Source organism: Salmo trutta, chromosome 28, assembly GCF_901001165.1.
Source record: "Salmo trutta chromosome 28, fSalTru1.1, whole genome shotgun sequence".
Taxonomy (NCBI): Eukaryota; Metazoa; Chordata; class Actinopteri; order Salmoniformes; family Salmonidae; genus Salmo; species Salmo trutta.
The window spans coordinates 14,867,541-14,886,473 of NC_042984.1; the positions used below are offsets into that span (position 1 = coordinate 14,867,541).

Here is an 18,933-nt window from a genome sequence, read left to right on the forward strand (position 1 = left end):
AACATTTACTTGTAACCAAAACACAAGTGAAAACTCATTCAGAGCCAAAGGTGAGGTGGTTCTGTTGTGATGGGAATCAAGATCTTCTAGAAAACTGCTTCTATTTCAGGAGCTTTGCATAACAACACTTATAGACAATAGACACACTCACACACACAGATACACAAACACAGATAGCAATATGACATCATCATACACAGCGGGGTGACTTCCTGCTTATAAAATGGATTTCCAATCTGCCAAGACTGTTACTATTGGCTCTTCCTAATATGGACATTCCTGCCACGTTGGTTCTGACCGCATTGTTGTTCTTGATGGCTGGCCTTTAATAAGCTGTCGAGGCAGCAGAACAGAGGTAACCCCAACCCCATTACCCCCTCCCCCCAGGTTGGTCACAGCAAACAGATCATTACAATAGAATGGTGCAGCACTACACCCACACAGTTGACCCCTTTTACATGAAGATGAAGTTTACACATCTTTAAACAAGATTACTTGTCTAGATGAATTGATAATAACCTAGCCATGTTCTGACAGCAAATATATGCTATCCATTGTGTAACAGTTGCTCAAACTGAGAACAATATGTTGCTTTTAGTTTTTCTGAAGTTGTTTTTATTTTTCCAGACTATATGTTAGAGAGCATTTAGGGCTGGATTGATTGCATGTGGTATCTAAGGCGAAAACGATGTATGTACTGAACACTTTTTAACAGTACAATCACCTCTGCTTTATACAGCTACACTCTCTACAACTAAACTCAGCAAAAAAAGAAACGTCCTCTCACTGTCAACTGCGTTTATTTTCAGCAAACTTAACATGTGTGAATATTTGTATGAACAGAAGATTCAACAACTGAGACATAAACTGAACAAGTTCCACAGACATTTAAGCACCAGCTGTCAGAGCAGCTCACAGATCACTGCACCTGTACATAGCTCATCTGTAAACAGCCCATCCAATCTACCTCATCCCCATACTGTAGTTATTTATTTATCTTGCTCCTTTGCACCCCAGTATCTCTACTTGCACATTCATCTTCTGCACATCCTACCATTCCAGTGTTTAATTGCTATATTGTAATTACTTCGCCACCATGGCCTATTTATTGCCTTACCTCTCTTATCCTACCTCATTTGCACATGCTGTATATAGATTTTTCTACTGTATTATTGATTGTATGTTTGTTTATTCCATGTGTAACTTTGTGTTGTTGTGTGTGTCGAACTGCTTTGCTTTATCTTGGCCAGGTCGCAGTTGCAAATGAGAACTTGTTCTCAACTAGCTTACCTGGTTAAATAAAGGTGAAATTAAAAATGAACAGAAATTGAATAATGTGTCCCTGAACAAAGGGGGGGTCAAAATCAAATGTGAGATGTTAACCCACTCTTCCTGCAAGTTCCCGGACATTTCTGGGGGGAATGGCCCTAGCCCTCACCCTCCGAACCAACAGGTCCAAGATGTGCTCAATGGGATTGAGATCCAGGCTCTTCGCTGGCCATGGCAGAACACTGGCATTCCTGTCTTGCAGGAAATCATGCACAGAACGAGCAGTATGGCTGGTGGCATTGTCATACTGGAGGGTCATGTCAGGATGAGCCTGCCGGAAGGGTACCACATGTCTTCCCTGTAATGCGATTGCCTGCAATGACAACAAGTTCAGTCCGATGATGCTGTGACACACCGCCCCAGACCATGACGGACCCTCCCCCTCCAGTTCGATCCCACTCCAGAGTACAGGCCTCAGTGTAACGCTCATTACTTCGACGATAAACGTGAATCCGACCATCACCCCTGGTGAGACAAAACCGCGACTCGTCAGTGAAGAGCACTTTTTGCCAGTCCTGTCTGGTCCAGCGACGGTGGCTTTGTGCCCATAGGCGACGTTGTTGCCGGTGATGTCTGGTAAGGACCTGCCTTACAACAGGCCTACAAGCCCTCAGTCCAGCCTCTCTCAGCCTGTTGCGGATAGTCTGAGCACTAATGGAGGGATTGTGCGTTCCTGGTGTAACTCGGGCAGTTGTTGTTTCCATCCTGTACCTGTCCCACAGGTGTGATGTTCGGATGTACCGATCCTGTGCAGGTGTTGTTACACGTGGTCTGCCATTGCGAGGACAATCAGCTGTCTGTCCTGTCTCCCTATAGTGCTGTCTTAGGCGTCTCACAGTTCGGACATTGCAATTTACGGACATTGCAATTTATTGCCATGGCCACATCTGCAGTCCTCATGCCTCCTTGCAGCATGCCTAAGGCACGTTCACGCAGATGAGCAGGTACCCTGGGCATCTTACTTTTTGTGTCTTTCAGAGTCAGTAGAAAGGCCTCTTTAGTGTCCTAAGTTTTCATAACTGTGACCTTAATTGCCTACCATCTGTAAGCTGTTAGTGTCTTATCAACCGTTCCACAGGTGCATGTTCATAATTTTTTATGGTTCATTGAACAAGCATGGAAAACAGTGTTTAAACCCTTTACAATGAAGATCTGTGAAGTTATTTGGATTTTACGAATTATCTTTGAAAGACAGGGTCCTGAAAAAGGGACATTTCTTTTTTATATAAAATTGCCTTTTGTAACACTCCAACTTCCGTCTTGTGTGAAATACCGTATCTACCAATCCCACAACACAATATATTTTGTGGCTGTAAAAAAAACACATGACAAAAAAGTTTGAATGTTTGAATGTTTTGTTATGCCTATGATCCCATCGGTGCCCTGCTTATAATGATTACAATAAATATTCCAATAGTATTTATTTGATTCCTGACAGACTTTCCTTGGCAACGCCATAGCAACCAAAAATACCACTAAGAAAAAAAAATTGGATTTCAATTCAAGAACAATTTTCAGAAGTTTCAGTGTGCAGCCACAAGACCAACCACAAACGATTTACTTCATCAGTGGCTCTGAGGACCTTGTGGCTTATGTCCAAACTAATTAAATAAATTATTGTGATTAAGGAGAGGCAGGTTAGCAAGTCGCAAATTGTGACAAATTAATGTCAGAGCGCAGGCGTCTTCAGCCACCAATCACTGGGTGAGGAAGGATCCTAGGGGTTCTAAAAATGGATGGATCGGAGTGCGTCACGGTCAGTGGATGGTTATTAGGCACCTGCACTGTCAGTCCCTCTGAGCCAATGATTACAGTTGGCCTTCTCTCTGTTTCCCGCCTGTCACATTAGAGTGAACCACCCCAAGCGAAGCCAAAGATTATGGAGTACATTGACATTCGCCTATTCCTCTCTGGCAAAGCATCACTGTAACATTTAGCCTGCTTGGTATCCAATGGGAGCAATCTGTGTTTGGTTTGCCACTGGTTGTTTCTAAAGAACAGAGCGAACCAGCATTACTCTTAGAAGGATATGTGTAAGATGAGGAGAGACACTTAGGTCACAATGATCAGCATCTTGAATCGACTCAACAGCTTGAACAAAACCTACAGGCCACTGTTGTGATGGTCAATAGAGAGCAATAGTAATAGCGTCTTTTTTTGGACAAAGCTTATTAATGTTAATGTTTTTATTTTTATATTTTATAATAAACGCTGAAAATATGTCCTGGGATAAACACATGCTTAGGAGATCTTATAGGTTTTGTTCTGTGAGATAATCTTAATCAGCTAACATCCCTTTTTGTGAAATTTGAAGCATTTATGTAATCACAATGAGCACATAAAGAACATAAAGGCCTCATAATTCATAAAGGCCCTGTTAACTGACTGATATCTCATAGAACAAAACGTATAAGATCTCCTTAGCCTGTGTTAACAGACCTTATTTTCTGCGCTTATCCCAAAACCCCATTAATTTCCCCATAGGAATGGCTGAACGAACAAGAGGTAACTCATTCCCGGTTTTTAGGACTACAAGTTGGTGAGCTCTATGACAATGCAGTGACTCCCAACAGCATTCTATATCTTTATGGAATACCACAAAAGTATAGTAAATAGAGAATTTTATTTTCAACAAACCATATCCCATCTGCTTCTAAAATCCTACATATCCAGTAAATCTTTCATGAAAATTACTAATTTATTGATGCTCCAAGGATATTATACTGATAAAAATCAAGAATAAAAGTTATTCAGACATTCTTCAAATCCTCTCCTCTTCTTTGCCCAAAGACAGTAAAAAACGTGTTCCACTCTAAATTGCAGAACAATTAGTTATTTATTCTTCATGCTCCAATGGTCAAAATTCTCAAATAAATTATCTTAAATTCCTCTCCTCTTCTTAGCCCAAAGACATGGATGGCAAAGATACGATAGATAAAACCCTTATATTCTCCAGTTTTGTTTACTCTCTAGGGCCAGTAGTAACAGGTGTCTCCAGTCACAGGAGAACCCTTGTAGTTGTTGTGTTTTAGAACTCTGCTGTGCCTTTAAACACCTCCTTAAGGGAGATGTGTATTTCCCAGGGATCTCGGAGAAAGAGATGAAACAACACAGAGCCAGATACATTTTTCTCTCTCCACCAGATCGGGTGAGGTCTGGCCCTCTCTCGATGTGCCTCTCTGTGCAGGCGCTATGCCATGCTATCTATCGCAGCTTTGCCACAGGGCATGTTCTCTCCAGATTGCTTGTGAGTCACTGGCCTGGGCTGTGATTCCCTCTGTCTGCAGTGCTCATGCATTTCCAACTGTGCCTCGAGAAACTGACTCAAACTGTCTTTGGAAAGCACTACCAGATTATACAGAACATTTCAAGGGTCTGAGAAATATAGCATTGACTGTGGCTTCGAAATGCAACACAAATGAAGCAGATTTCCAACAGTACCTTGAGAATTTGACTCAAATTGCTTGGGAAATATAGTGAGCAACATATTTCAAGTGTCTGATAAGCGCTATGACTGAGATCCTGGAATTGTGCCATTCAATGTAACATAATGCATCGTAATGTAACAAATATGAAGTTGATCATAAGTGATCCTTATTTGGTGACATTTTCTGGTCACACTTTGAATCAACATTGACGTTTCTGTTAGCTTTCAGAGGTCATTGATTTGGTAATGATTAAAAGGTTTCAGAGAAGTCTGTGTAAACACAAGTATATTATAGTTTATTAACTATACGAAGCTTAAATGTATCATACATTTTTTTATAGAATATTTTACCCCCTTTTTCTCCCCAATTTCAATCTTGGCAGAGGCAAAGGTGGAGTCATGCGTCCTCCGAAACATGACCCGCCTTAACACCTGGCAGTTTAACCCGGAAGCCAGCTGCACCAATGTGTTGGTGCAGCTATTCAACTGGCAACCGGGGTCTGTTCAACTGGCAACCGGGGTCAGCCCGCAGGCACCCGGCCCGCCACAAGGAGTCACTAGTGCACGATGAGCCAAATAAAGCCCCTCCGGCCAAACCCTCCCCTAACTCAGGCGACGCAGGGCCAATTGTACTACGGACCCGCGAATGGACCCGGGTCTGTATTAACACCTATAGCACTGTAATGCAGTGCCTTTGTCCCGACTTCCGCCAAAGACGGTCCCTCTCCTTGTTCGGGCGGCATTCGGCGGTCGACGTCACCGGTCTTCTAGCCTTCGCCGATCCACTTTTCATTTTCCATTTGTTTTGTCTTTGTTTTCTACACACCTGGTTTCTATTCCCCAATTACATGTTCATTATTTAACCCTCTGTTTCCCACATGTTAGTGTGCATATTTATTGATTGTTCTTGTCGGCTGGTTATGTTTGCTGGGTTATGTATTTACACCGTTATTTTCGAGTGACCGGTATTTCACCTTGAGTATTGTCTGTATACTGGTGCTGTCGTGGAATTAAATACCTTGTACACTCATTTCTGCTCTCCTGCGCCTGATTCACTGCACCAGTTACCCACCGTCTGACAGCCTTAGACCGCTGCGCCATTCAGGAGGCCCCTAAATACATCTTTTTAAGTTATTTTTAAGCTAGACACATTCATGTTCAGTTTAGATCAAATGACCGAAACAGTCAAAATTTTTCCAATCTCTTATTAATGAAATATTTGGAATTTAAAACAGAATCTCGTTCTGTTAAATGTAAAACTCACACCAAGGTTGAATTAAGCAAATCATATACCTTATTAGTCATACTGTTGGTTACTTTGATTCCTTTTGTATTCTCTGTCATTATTTAATAATCCTGTCTACTTGGTATGCGTAGAGGGTGATTTTTTTTTCACCCTCTACTATAGACTGGTTTCTCTATAGACCATTTTCTCTGTTTCTCCACGCGTTACGTGAAATGGATTTTTGACCACAGAGATACTGAGCTCTGTCTGTCACTCACTCTCTCTTCCCCTCTCTGGCTCACTTGCTCTCTCTTTCTCTTTTCTCTATGTCTCTCTATCTCTCCTCTCTTTTCAAATCAGTTTTTTATGCAGGCAAGAATCAACGCCTGGAGCAAACCTTATGCTTATGAATTGCGGAATCGAAAAAAGGCCCTTTTCTGATGCAAGTGGGTGGATTTAATAAATACTGAATACATTGGAACAAGAAATATCTCCAGGGCTATAATTGCTTTGCTAGCCTTCAACATTGTCCACCATATCCAAACGTCATTTACTTTAATCCACACAATACTACTACTTTACATTTTTCATATAACCAACAGTTGGTTTCATACAGTATAATGTATAAGGAGAGAGTGGGGTAAGTTGAGCCAAAGGGGTAAGATGAGCCACCCGTTTTTCTAGGAACCATACACAAAATGTATAATTTGACCAAATATTTTATTTTATTTTATGATTATGAAATGTTTATGAAAACCATTTGTATCTCTCCTGTCACTCTTACTTTGATGAAAACCCTTCATGCAATATTTTTAATCCTTCACTCATGCTGCCAAACATACCCTCGTAAAACTGACCATCCTAACGATCCTCGACTTCGGCGATGTCATTTGCAAATTAGCCTCCAACACTCTACTCAACAAATTGGATGCAGTCTATCACAGTGCCATCCGTTTTGTCACCAAAGCCACATATACTACCCACCACTGCGTCCTGTATGCTCTCGTTGGCTGGCCCTCGCTTCATACTCGTTATTTATCTTGCTCCTTTGCACCCCAGTATCTCTACTTGCACATTCATCTTCTGCACATCCTACCATTCCAGTGTTTAATTGCTTTATTGTAATTACTTTGCCACCATGGCCTATTTATTGCCTTACCTCTCTTATCCTACCTCATTTGCACATGCTGTGTATAGATTTTTCTACTGTATTATTGATTGTATGCTTGTTTATTCCATGTGTAATTCTGTGTTGTTGTATGTGTCGAACTGTGTTGCTTTATCTTGGCCAGGTCGCAGTTGCAAATGAGAACTTGTTCTCAACTAGCCTACCTGGTTAAATAAAGGTGAAATAAATAAAAAATAATAATAATGTCTTGAAATGAGTTTTCAGTTGTGTGCACTGGGGAACCTTTTGACGTTAATCTAAGGAAATGTCCTTTCTTGCAGTGGCTCTGTCTTTCTTTCAGTAGACAGTTCCCACTCTAAGAAAATGTTAGGCCACCAATGGGAATGATCATACTTCAACAAATTTCTCCATTTATCTTTGTGTACCCTCCTTGTCCTCTTTCTGGACAAGCCTTCAGAACTCCCCAGATAGAAGCTTAGAAGACCTTGCCAATCCCTTATTTTCTGCCTGACTGCTCCATAGTATGCCTCACCACTCCTCATCCCTTCATTTTACTTTAAAGTAGATGCTCTTAACCAGAGCAACTGCATACATTTTCATACTGGTCCCCCATGGGAATCAAACCCACAACCCTGGTGTAGCAAGCAACATTCTCTACCAACTGACCCACACAGGACTTTCAACACCACCACAGCGTGACCAATAATAATTCATCCCAGTGTTTTTCAATGGGGTTGAGGTCAGGGCTCTGAGCAGGTCATCAAGTTCTTCCACACCAATCCCAACAAACCATTTCTGTATAGACCTCGCATTGTGCAGGGCGGCATTGTCATGCTGAAACAGGAAAGGGCCTCCCCCAAACTGCTGAAACAGGAAAGGGCCTTCCCAAAACTGTGAAAGCACAGAATCATCTAGATTGTCATTGTATGCTGTAGCGTTAAGATTTCCCTTCACTGGAACAAAGAGGCCTAGCCTGAATCATGAAAAACATCTCTAGCTGATTATTCTTCCTCCACCAAACTTTACAGTTGGCACTATGCATTGGGGTAGGTAGAGTTCTCCTGGTATTCGCAGAACCTACATTTGTACGTCAGACTGCCAGATGGTGAAGCATGATTCATCACTCCAGAGAACGAGTTTCCACTGCTTCAAGATCCAATAGCGGCGAGCTTTACACCACTCCTGCCAATGCTTGCCATTGCGCACAGTGATCTTAGGCTTGTGCCTGGCTGCTCGGCCATGGAAACCCATTTCATGAATCTCCCAACGAATAGTTATTGTGCTGATGTTGCGTCCAGAGGCAGTTTGGAACTTGGTAGTGAGTGTTGCAACTGAGGACAGACAATTTTTACGTGCTACATGCTTCAGCACAGCCCCATTCTGTGAGCTTGTGTGGGCTACCACGTCACCACTGAGCCGTTGCTGCTCCTAGATGTTTCCACTTCACAGTAACAGCACATACAGTTACAGAATTTTGATGAACAGACTTTTTGGAAAGTTGGCACCCTGAGCTCTTCAGTAAGGCCATTCTACTGCCAATGTTTGTCTATGGAGATTGCAAGGCTGTGTGCTCGATTTTATACACCTGTGGCTGAAATAGCCAAATCCACTAATTTGAAGGTGTGTCCATATTTTTGTGTATATATAGTGTAGTACAGTGCATTCGGAAAGTATCAGACCCGTTTACTTTTTGCACACTCCAGCCTTATTCTAAAATGGATTACATTTTGCACACAATACCCTATAATGACAAAGCAAAACAGTTTTTTGAAATTCTTGCAAATGTATAAAAAAATAAAACTGAAATATTACATTTACATAACTATTCCGACCCTTTACTCAGTACTTTGTTGAAACACCTTTGGCAGCGATTACAGCCTCGAGTCATCTGGGTTTGACGCTACAAGTTTGGCACACATGTATTTGGGGAGTTCCTCCCATTCTTCTCTGCAGATCCTCTCAAGTTCTGTCAGGTTGGATGGGGAGCGCCGCTGCCCAGCTTTTTCCAGGTCTCTCCAAAGATGTTTGATCCAGTTCAAGTCCAGGCTCTGGCTGGGCCACTCAAGGACATTCAGAGACTTGTTCTGAAGCCACTACTGCGTTGTCTTGGCTGTGTGCTTAGGGTCGCTGTCCTGTTGGAAGGTGAACCTTCACCCCAGTCTGATGTCTTGAGCTCTCTGGAGCAGGTTTTCATCAAGGATCTATTTGTACCTTGCTCCGTTCATCTTTCCCTCGATCCTGACTAGTCTCCCAGTCCCTGACGCTGAAAACATCCCCACAGCATGATGCTGCCACCACCGTGCTTCACTGTACGGATGGTGCCAGGTTTCCTCCAGACATGTTGCTTGGCATTCAGGCCAAAGAGTTCAATCTTGGTTTCATCAGACCAGAGAATCTTGTTTCTCATGGTCTGAGAGTCATTTAGGTGCCTTTTGGCAAACTCCAAGCAGGCTGTCATGTGGCTTCCGTCTGGCCTGATTGGTGGAGTGCTGCAGAGATAGTTGTCCTTCTGGAAGGTTCTCCCATCTCCACAAAGGAACTCTGGAACTTTGTCAGAGTTACCATGTGGTTCTTGGTCATCTCCCTAACAAAGGCCCTTCTCCCCCGATTGCTGAGTCTGACCAGGCGGCCAGCTCTAGGAAGAGTCTTGGTGGTTCTAAACTTCTTCCATTTCAGAATGATGGAGGCCACTGTGTTCTTGGGGACCTTCAATGCTGCAGACATTTTTTGGTACCCTTCCCCAGATCTGTGCCTCAACACAATCCTGTCTCGGAGCTCAACGGACAATTCCTTCGACCTCATGGCTTGGTTTTTACTCTGACATGCACTGTCAACTGTGGAACCTTATATAGACATGTGTGTGCCTTTCCAATTCATGCCCAATCAATTGAATTTACCACAAATGGACTCCAATCAAGTTGTAGAAACATCTCAAGGATGATCAATGGAAACAGGATGCACCTGAGCTCAATTTAGAGTCTCATAGCAAAGGGTCTGAATACTTATGTAAATAAAATATACATTTTTTATTTGTAATAAATTTGCAAAAGAATATATAAAAATCAGTTTCGCTTTGTTATTATGGGATATTGTGTGTAGATTGATGAGGATTTTTTTTCTTCCATCCATGTTAAAATAAGGCTGTAACATAACAATGTGGTCTGAAAACTTTCCGAATGCGCTGTAGCTGTCAATCATCATAATTTAGATTAATGTTATGCTTGTAAAAGATCATTTGTCATACAAGAAGTAGTTTATATCTATATTTGAGTATTTTTATCTTGTTCTCATGTATATGTGTTTCTCTTGTCCTTCCACATTTTCAGGGTTTTTGTTTGATATCACTTTCTGAGTTAGAAAGTACACTAGATAGAACACAACTTAATATTGCATAATGATTATAAGATCTCAGCTGTGAGACTGTGTGTATTAGGCCCCACATGACCACTCATTAGTATCCAGTTACAGTATTGTCCATTCATGTCTCGGTCGGCGCAGGGGAAGCAGGTTAAATTCAGGTTTATTTGAGCCCCAACTCTGCTCTTCAGCCATTGGTAAAAGCATCCCAGTAGGGATGTGTAGCTGAAGGCAGACAGCTTGACACTGCATGGACAGAGTGTTTTGAAGGGATTGCTCTGTGGGATTTCTCTGCTTCCTTAGAAGGGATTGCTCAGTGTGGCTACCAGACTAAACCAGACCCCACTACAAGCCTCAGCGGGATGGTTTTGCAGGGAGGACAGGGAATGACAGATCAAAGAGAGATGGAGGGATGAGGGATGGATGGTGTTGGACTGAAAATTTGAAAAATCAACATCCAGTCTTTCTGGACACCATTATTAGATTGTCAGCCTGAACAGAGAGGGGAAACTACTTTAGTTGATGGGATTGATTAACAGAGCTGGGCCCTAGGTAATACCAACAGGGGGAAACTTGTTTTGTGTGGAGTTGAGTGAAGAGTTGAGTGCAGTGGTAGCAAATAGGATTGTATAGAATGGTAGGGCCTCAAAAGGAAAAGCTATTTTATTTGGAGCGGATTTAAGACTGATATATTCAGCAGTGGTTCTGGTAGCAAATCGGATAGATTTGATAGAATGTGTAGTGGCTCAAAAAGATGGACAGTAGGTTGATCTGTCATTTATAATCTCCTGCCAGCAGGGATTTATACTGTAACATGTAATTGTACAAAAGGAGATATAAAATGACAATCTGCCCTGTTGGTAAAATGTAATGCAGTTTAAATGCACATAATTAGATGTAAGCCTCTGTTTGCTTACTGTTCAGCCAGCGTTGGTTTACCCAAAGTACCTAGACCCCAAAAATCTAAAATCATTCTAAACTGGGAGATTTGTACTGTACATCAATTGCTATTGAATACATCTAGGAATAGCAGTTTATAATTACTCTGGCCCTGGCCCTGTCTGAGTGTGGGGAAGCATGACTGCTAAAGATGTAGGTACAAGAAAGTCATTAGTTCATCTCATTCAAATCTGAATGACCTTGTAGAGTGGGAGAAATTGATCCATGGGTTACACACCATACATCATAAATAGGTCTAAAGAAGAAATTAGCATTTTGCACACTAATACATTTGCGGAAAATCATGATCAGGTTATTGATAGTATCACAATTGATGAATGACCCTACTAACAAATCCTGTGATCAACAGGATGTCACGTCCTGACCATAGTAAGTTGTTAGTTTCTATGGTAGAGTAGGTCAGGGCGCGACAGGGGGGTTTTCTAGTTTAGTTTTTCTATGTTGTTATGTTCTAGTTTTGTATTATCTATGTTGGGTTGTTCTAGTTTTTGTATTTCTATGTTGGGCTTTGTTTGAGATGATCTCCAATTAGAGGCAGCTGGTCGTCGTTGTCTCTAATTGGAGGTCATATTTAAGTTGGTGTTTGTCCCACCTGGGTTTGTGGGAGATTAATTTTGAGTAGTGCATGTTTCACCTGGAGGCAGGCTGGGGAGTAGCGCCGTCCTAAAGAGGAAATCGAGGCAGCAAGAGCAGAGCGGCGATACTACGAGGCACTATACCAACCATGAGGCAAGTGCGAGAGGCAGCCCCCAAAAATGTTTTTTGGGGGGGCACACGGGGAGATTGGCAGTGTCAGGTTGGAAACCTGAGCCAACTCCCCGTGCTTACCGTGGGGAGCGAGTGAAGAAGCAAGCACCGTGTTATGCGGTGATGCGCACTGTGTCGCCAGTGCGCATTCACAGTCCAGTGCGATCTGTGCCCGCGCCCCGCATTTGCCGAGCTAGGTTGAGCATTCAGCCAGGAAGGGTGGTGCCAGCTCAGCGCTCCTGGTCTCCAGTTCGCCTTCTCGGTCCAGGATATCCTGCGCCGGCGCTGCGCACTGTGTCGCCAGTGCGTGTTCACAGCCCAGTTCGTCCTGTGCCAGCTCCCCGCGCGAAAGTAAGCATCCAGCCAGGACGGGTTGTGCCAGCTATATGCTCGAGACCTCCAGTGCGCCTCCGCGACCCAGTATATCCTGTGCCTGCCCCACGTACCCGGCCTCCAGTGAGACTATCCAGCCTGGTGTGCCTGCTCCTCGCACTCGCCCTGAGGTGCGTGTTACCAGTCTGGCGCCACCTGTGCCAGCCCCACGCATCAAGCCTCCAGTGCGCATTCCCAGTCCGGAGCTTCCGGCGACAGTTCCCAGTCCAGAGCTTCCGGCGACAGTTCCCAGTCCAGAGCTTCCGGCGACAGTTCCCAGTCCGGAGCTTCCGGTGACAGTTCCCAGTCCGGAGCCTCCTGAGACGGCCTGCAGCCCGGAGCCTCCAGCGGCGGTCTGCAGCCCGGAACCTCCAGCGGCGGTCTGCTCTGCAGTACAGAGCCTCCGGCGATGATCTACAGTCTGGTTCCTCCGACGACAATTCACGGTCCAGTGGTACAGAAGCAGAGTGATCAGCGGGCGAAGCGGGGGTTACGCCCCGAACCGGAGCCGCTGGATAATAAGGTTCTGTGTACTGCACCAGAGCCGCCATAGACACTTGTCACCCTCCTTCCCTTTTTTTTGTTTTCTTTTGTTGTTTAGTTACATTCGGAGTCTGCATCTTTGGGGGGGGGGGGGGGGTGTAACTGTCACATCCTGACCATAGTAAGTTGTTAGTTTCTATGGTAGTGTAGGTCAGGGCGTGACAGGGGGGTTTTCTAATTTAGTTTTTCTGTTATGTTCTAGTTTTGTATTTCTATGTAGGGTTGTTCTCGTTTTTGTATTTCTATGTTGGGCTTTGTTTGAGATGATCTCCAATTAGAGGCAGCTGGTCATCGTTGTCTCTAATTGAAGGTCATATTTAAGTTGGTGTTTGGCCCACCTGGGTTTGTGGGAGATTACTTTTGAGTAGTGTATGTTTCACCTCTGCGTCACGTTTTGTTTATTCAGGTTTATTTTGTATGTATTGCAGAGTTTCACAGTTTACTAAAGATTAATGTCGAACGAGAATCACTTTCGTCCGCTCATTCCTACGACAACCGTAACACAGGAGTGCAAGTAAATCAACTCTGCTCATTTTCCTTCAGTTCTTAGCTCTCTTATCGCTCATCATTTCCCAATAGGCTATTTCCAGTAGTGGATTTAAGAGATGTAATCAACGTTTTGAGCATTGCCACCTTCATGTTGCCTGTTGCAAATAAATATAGAAAGTCAGTGTGGGGTTTACAGTGTACAGCAGATACATTCAGGGTTTTCTGGAACAAAAGGAGCTTAGGTGGTGGGTGTGGCAGGGGGCGTGTCAGGGGGCACGTCAATGGGTGCTGTCGGCATGGCTGAAGTTTTGTCTGTAACCAAGTTTCCACCCAACCTTTTGTCAGATGAAACATGTCTTGACAGGCCTGATGGAAACAAACATTTTCAGTCAACTTTCCGAATGTGACAAAACAAAATACGCTAGAAAATGTGGGATCTTTTTGTTTCTGTAAAATTAATTATGCGAGAAATCAGTGGAAATGCTTTTATGCACAGATATTGATATAATAATCCTCAGGAAAGCATGCTGTTAATTAGGCTACAGATTAAATAAGTTATGATGAACTTCACAGGATGGTGAAAGTGTAAGGTTGATGCTTGATGCTCTTTTCCAATAAATTTCAAGGGTCTTATTCTGGTGCCATGATGATCGATGCTTGGCTGTCATTTGACAAGTAAAAAAATCTTGCTCTTTTGTCCAAATTTTATTTTATTTGTCACACGCGCCGAATACAACAGGTGTAGACCTTACCGTGAAATGCTTACTTATAAGCCCTCAGCCAACAATGCAGTTTTAAGAAAAATAATAGTTTAGAAAAATATTAACTAAATAAACTAAAGTAAAAAATAAAAAAGCTACAATAAAATTACAATAACGAGGCTATATACAGTGGGTACCCATTCAGAGTCAATGTGCGGGGGTACAGGTTAGTCGAGGTAGTTGAAGTAATATGTACATGTAGGTAGGGGTAAAGTGACTATGCATAGATAATAAGCAGCGAGTAGCAGCAGCATAAAAAGGGGGGGGGTCAATACAAATAGTCAGGGTAGCCTTTTGATTAGATGTTCAGAAGTTGCATGGCTTGGCTGTTAAGAAGCCTTTTGGACCTAGACTTGGAGCTCCGGTACCGCTTGCCGTGCGGTAGCAAAGAGAACAGTCAATGACTAGGGTGGCTGGAGTCTATGACATTTTTTAGGGCCTTCCTCTGACACTGCATGGTATATAGGTCCTGGATGGCAGAAGGTTTGGCCCCAGTGATGTACTGGGCCATATGCACTACCCTCTGTAGCGCCTTGCTCTCGATGGTGCAGCTGTATAACTTTTTGACGATCTGGAGACCCATGCCAAATCTTTTCATTCTCCTGAGGGGGAATAGGCATTGTCGTGCCCTCTTCATGACTGTATTGGTGTGTTTGGACCATGATAGTTTGTTGGTGATGTGGTGATGTGGACACCAAGGGACTTGAAGCTCTCAATCTGCTCCACTACAGCCCCATCGATGAGAATGGTGGCGTGCTCGGCCCTCTTTTTCCTGTAGTCCACAACCATCTCCTTTGTGTTGACCATGTTGAGGGAGAGGTTGTTGTCCTGGCACCACAATTCCAGATCTCTGACCTCCTTCCTATAGGCTGTCTCATTGTTGTCGGTAATCAGGCCTACCACCGTTGTGTTGTCTGCAGACTTAATGATGGTGTTGGATTCGTGCTTGGCCACGCAGTCATGGGTGAACAAGGAGTACAGGAGGGGACTTAGCACGCACCCTTGAGGGGCCCCTGTGTTGAGGATCAGTGTGGCAGATGTGTTGTTGCCTACCCTTACCACCTGGTGGCGTTCCGTCAGGAAGTCCAGAATCCAGTTTCAGAGGGAGGTGTTTAGTCCAAGGGTCCTTAGCTTTGTGAAGAGCTTTGAGGGCACTATGGTGTTGAACACTGAGCTGTTGTCAATGAACAGCATTCTCATGTAGGTGTCCCTTTTGTCCAGGTGGGAAAGGACAGTGTTGAGTGTAATAGAGATTGCGTCACCTGTGCATCTGTTGGGGTGGTGTGCAAATTGGAGTGGGTCTAGGGTTTCTGGGAGGATGCTGGTGTTGATGTGAGACATTACCAGCCTTTCAAAGCACTTCATGGCTACAGATGTGAGTGCTACGGGTCAGTAGTAATTTAGGCGGGTTACCTTGGTGTTCTTGGGCACAGGGACTATGTTGGTCTGCTTGAAACATGTAGGTATTACAGATTCGGCCATGGACAGGTTGAAGTTGTCAGTGAAGACACTTGCCAGTTGGTCAGTGCATGCTCTGAGTACACGTCCTGGTAATCCGTCTGGCCTAGCGGCCTTGTGAATTTTGACCTGTTGAAAGGTCTTACTCACATCGGCTACGGCAAGCTTGATCACACAGTCGTCCAGAACAGCTGGTGCTCTCATGCATGCTGCAGTGTTGCTTGCCTCGAAGTGCACAGGATGCACCTGAGCCCAATTTTGAGTCTCATAGCAAATGGTCTGAATACTGTCAATACGGTATTTCCTTTTTTTATATGTGTGCAAAAATGTCTAAAAACCTGTTTTCGCTTTGTCATTATGGGGTATTGTGTGTAGATAGAATCCATTTAAAATAACGCTGTAACGTAACAAAATGTTGAAAAAGGGAAGGGGTCTGAATAGTTTCCGAATGCACTGTACGTACATACGTAAAATACATGACCAAAAGTATGTGGACACCTGCTCGTCGAACATCTCATTCCAAAATCATGGGCATTAATATGGAGTTAGTCCCCCTTTGCTGCTATAACAGCTTGAACTCATCTGGGAAGGCTATCCACTAGATGTTGGAACGTTGCTGCGGGGTCTTGCTTCCATTCAGCCACGAGCATTAGTGAGGTCGGTTACTGATTTTGGGCACTGATGTTGGACGATTAAACAAATCATCCCAAAGGTGTTTGATGGGGTTGAAGTCAGGGTTCTGTGCAGGCCAGTCACGGTCTTCTACGCTGATCGTGACAAACCGTTTCTGTATGGACCTCGCTTTGTGCACAGGGGAATTGTCATGCTGAGACAGGAAAGGGCCTTCCCCAAACTGTTGCCATAAAGTCGAAAGCACAGAATCGTCTAGATTGTCATTGTATGCTGTAGCGTTCAGATTTCCCTTCACTGGAACTAAGGGGCCTACACCGAACTAGAAAAACAGCCCCAGACCATTGTTCCTCCTCCATCAAACTTTACAGTTGGCACTATACATTGGGGCAGGTAGCATTCTCTGGCATCCTCCAAACCCAGATTCTTCCGTCGGACTGCCAGTTGGTGAAGCATGATTCATCACTCCAGAGAACGGGATTCCACTGCTCCAGAGAGCTTTACACCACTCCAGCCGACACTTGGCATTGCGCATGGTGATCTTAGGCTGGTGTGCGGCTGCTCGGCCATAGAAAACCCCATTTCATGAAGCTCCCGAAGAACAGTTATTGTGCTGACATTGTTTCCAGAGGCTGTTTGGAACTCGGTAGTGTGCTACACACTTCAGCACTCGGTGGTCCTGTTCTGTGAGCTTGTGTGGTCTACCACTTGGCTGCTGAGCCGTTGTTGCTCCTAGACATTTCCACTTCACAATAACAGCACTTACAGTTGACCGTGGCATCTTTAACAGGGAAGAAATTTGACTAAATTACTTTTTGGAAAGGTGGCATCCTATGACAGTTCCACGTTAAAAGTCACTGAAAGCTTCAGTACAGCCATTTTACTGACACTGTTTGTCTATGGAGATTGCATGGCTATGTGCTAGGTTTTATACACTGAAATAGCTGAATCCACTCATTTGAACGGGTGTCCACATATTTTTGTATATAAAGTGTATGTATGTACTGTATGTATTTGTGTTTACTTTTTGGTCTTAGGTGGCCCAATAAAATGGTTGGGGGGGGGGGGGGGGCACACCACTTACAACCAAATATGAGTAACTGTTGGCAAGGAGTATAATAAAACATTGTTATGCAGATCTTTACTTTAGAAATGTTTATATTATGTTGAGAATGATCTGCAGTCATTATTATCCACTCTGCTTAAAATGTCTGTCTGACAGCAAAATGACTAAATACCAATAATACTGGAACCATTTTGTCGTGTGAATCTTTTTCAATTCTGTCTTTTTATATATACTCCTTGCCAACAACAAATACTGTATGTTGCTCAGATGCTGCAGCTACGGAATTTCAACAAAATCTGGCCTCTAAGAAGAAATACATGTGACTCACTATGTAGTGTATCTGCTGTATCTGCCACTCTTTTACCATGGGCTGATCAACAGTATGCTAATCATAGTCATCTGTCAGAGACATGGAGATGGAGTGATACAACAAGAAGAAATGAACAGATGGAATCATTGGATAAAATCAGAGTGGACAGTAGCTAAAAGGTTTCATATGAAAGGACATTATATTACTATGATTTAATTCAGAACCTGGGAAAAAATATGAACTTGCAATATGCACATAGATACTCAAATGGGTGCTGCGTGCAAGAGTAACAGTATCAAAACTTGTTAATGCTGAAAACTATGATGTCTGGTTGACTGATTTTTTTCCAACTAACTGAAAACATGCTCACCAGATTAACATGTTGATCATCATTTGTTTACATTTTGAACTGTTTAATCATAACCATGTAAACTGTGAGGGTGATTAGTACAGTAGCAATACTGCTGTTACACCACCCAATGTGTTATGTGTTCCACTGAAAATGAAAAAAGAATACAATACATTAAATGTTGAAAGGCTGGTAAGTGTCAACAGATGCACACTTGTTGAAGTCTTGGTAAATACTGATAGCACGTGATACCACTATGCATTTACTATTACATGAGCTGTGAAAACTGTATTGTATCAATATCCTCTGAGATGAGGTAAATAAGAACAAATATAATGAAATACTCACTGTGGTTGTGCATCAGTTCTTCTAACAGCTGTGAGTTTTAGTTGATACAAAAAAGCCAGCGGCTCTCAAAGTGATCAAAAAGAGAAGAAAACATGAAGTCCTAACTGTTGCTGTTGCTTCTGCATCGCACGACAACTCTGCTCTCTCTGCACACAGGCACAAGGCTTGTAGAGTATTACCAGGTTATTTGATGATCATGAGCAACAGGCTCCAGCCTTGCCCCTCCCCACTACATCAACAGCTAGCCTCGCAGCTCTGACATCACAGGTGGGATGTGCCATTCCAACATTATTCTGAGAGCTTTTCACAGAAATCCATAGCAACCAGCATCTAGCTAGCGAGCGGAGCTGGAATAATCACTCTCTTTTGGCTGTAGACTCATGTGGATGGTTTATATTTTTCCCCTGAAGTTAGCGCCTGAGAAGGTTCACTC

At 43.4% G+C, this 18,933-nt stretch overlaps 1 protein-coding gene across 1 annotated transcript in view; it reads right to left on the bottom strand.

Moving 5' to 3' along the window:
- Positions 1 to 18,712, bottom strand: part of LOC115165590 (potassium voltage-gated channel subfamily G member 1-like) — a 33,561-nt gene extending 14,849 nt beyond the window's left edge. The window contains exon 1 of the mRNA XM_029718796.1: positions 18,501 to 18,712. The gene's annotated coding sequence lies outside the window, so the exon portion shown is untranslated. The remainder of the gene's footprint in view (positions 1 to 18,500) is intronic.
- Positions 18,713 to 18,933: the final 221 nt, after the last annotated feature.